Below are 2,665 nucleotides of genomic sequence, written 5' to 3' on the forward strand. Positions count from 1 at the left end.
TTGTTAACGTTTTGAATTATCAACGTGGTGATGCATAATTTAACTATCAAATACAATACTAGAGTTAAAAATATTTTCTACGAGTGCTATTTGGCCATATTATAAGTTGATAGGACGAGTTCTGGAAAGATATGTCCCCATTATCTTTTGGAGACATTCCACATCTAGAAGAAGTTGTGTCAATTATTGGTTTCCATATGGTAGGATGTTATACATACTTATAAATGTGTGAGAATAAAGAGAGATAAACGTGTGTTTAATGCTTTGGTTACTCAAATGTAGGTTATAATATTCACGTTATAAGATGCCTTGTCGTTAGCTTTAAATTCCAATAGTACTGTGTGAGTGACACCGAGCGATTGACAATAGTTGTAGATGCAAAAATTATTAGTGGGCATAGTGGAGGTCCAATAATCATGCAATGCAAAGTGGTTGGTGTGAAATTCCAAAGTGTTGATTTTGAAAAGTGTAGAGTTCATATTAGGTGAGTTAAAACAGAATATTGTATTTTTCTTGAGTTTTACTTTCTGGTCTTGACAATGCAGTTCGGTCATTCCAACCTATGTTATCATGCATGTTCTGCCGTCTAGCGTTGAAGAGAGTGATTGACACTCTAGATTTGGTTGGTTGAGATTAACATGTAGGTACATGTTATAATGTAGTGTAAGTCATTCGAGAATCCTTGTTGAGAGCATCAAATTGTTGTCTCGGGCTCACAAGATTATGGAAACTTCTGACATCCCTGTTGCAATAAACAACATTCCGATAGGAAATGACGACACATGTACTAAAAACACCTTGTTTAATTATTGTTCTTATATATTAACTTGTGAAACCGATCTTTTTGTGCAGTTTTTTAAGCAACGAAAAGCGCATCGATTTCAGATACTTGATTTCTTAATAGAGATCATATGAAACTCTCTTACATTATTTAGTGAAGGAGAAGTGCATGAGTGCAACATCACCTTAAAACTGGTATGTCATCACTTGTTATCTTTATAATTGTTGATTTACTTTGTTATCTTCATTGTCTTTTGCAGACATTCCACCTCTATTAAGAAAAAAACTTTTGTTTAAATTATTATGAGAAGTGCATGAGTGCAATTTCACCTTGAAACCGGTATATCATCGCTTGTTATTTTTTAATGTTGTTCATTTATTTTGTCATCTCATTTTTTAATTGTAATTAATTGTATGCACGTAAGCCACATATCAAGGTGTAAAACACTAAACTCTCCAAGATACAACATATTTGGAGGGTTTGTTTATGTGCCTTTCACCCATGCATACATTGAAGATGATGTGATTTTTGTCAGTTGCGATTCTGTCCTATATAAAACAGAATCAATAACAAAACAATTAGAAATTGGAGAATAGTTGGTCATGCTTTCTTTGGTATGTTATTCTGTTTGTTAGAGCTCTAAATGATTTTTTATTTATTTAAGACTTGTTATGTTATCCTCTAATGATTCAAATTTTGATATTCCAAAAGTTCATCATGTGAGATAAGTTCTTTTTTTGATATGGATGTTGAGAGATGACAATCATGACATCAATCAAAATTTTATACGCTTGGAATATTTACTGGTAACTATTCTATCTAATATGTTTTCTTAGTTTTTAACCAAACCATTTAGTTCTTTGAGAAACATGTACATAAGGGAAATGGATTTGAAATGAACAGTCTTAATCATCTCATTGAGCTTGTAGAGAGATGTTGTATCCAAGAGGGAGACGTTGCGATCCTTGACTATGAATCCGCCATAAAACAATGGTTGAAATCTTGGAATGTTATAATATTTTCTTCTCCAAGTCTAAGAATCTCAGAAATACAGTGACTAGTTTTGTTTTCTATTCTAGATTTGTAAGTTTCTAAAGTTATGAGTATGATTTTAAAATAACATAAAAGGGAAGTTTAGTGCATTTTATTGACTTAAATTATCTGTTTTGCTAGATATCCTCTCTATTGTCTCTTAAATGACATTTTAGAATCTTTTTTATGTTTCAATATACTTGATGTTTTTAGAAAACTATGCAAAATATAATGACATATACTCTTTGTGCCCTTATATTATTCTTTCTAGTCAACAAACTCAAGTTTCAAAGTAGAATAATTCTATTCGATGTATCTTACGACGAGAGATGATAGTCAATTGATGGAAAAAGATAAGAATATATTGTATTTGATGCCTTAATTTGTGTGAAAATTATAAAACATCATCTAGAAGAAAACAAAGGGAGACTAGGGAGTAACATCTTATTACATTTGGTTTATCTTGGTTTCGTTTTTCACTGAATCCAACCAAGCAAATAATATCAATTCAATTACAACTATCTTGGTTAGTGATTCGTATGAAAAATCCTTTCGCTTTCGCAGTAAATGTTGTTTTTCGTGCATATCAAGAATCTGCTTGGATGGGATGATCAGCTCTACTGGTTAGAGTCTTGGGGGCCAATTGTCATGATTCCCGGTTCGACGCCAGTCGGAGGCGAACTGCTCATCCATGTCACGAAGCGGGTACTGGGCCTTCGGGCTCAGGACATACCCTCCCGGGTGAAGCCGGCCTGCTGCCTGACCGGACCCAGGGAATGACCCGCGAAGCAGGGAACCTGGATTACCAAAAAAAAAAAAAAAAAAAAAAAAAAAAAAAAAAAAAAAAAAAAA

Source organism: Brassica oleracea, chromosome C1, assembly GCF_000695525.1.
Source record: "Brassica oleracea var. oleracea cultivar TO1000 chromosome C1, BOL, whole genome shotgun sequence".
Lineage (NCBI taxonomy): Eukaryota > Viridiplantae > Streptophyta > Magnoliopsida > Brassicales > Brassicaceae > Brassica > Brassica oleracea.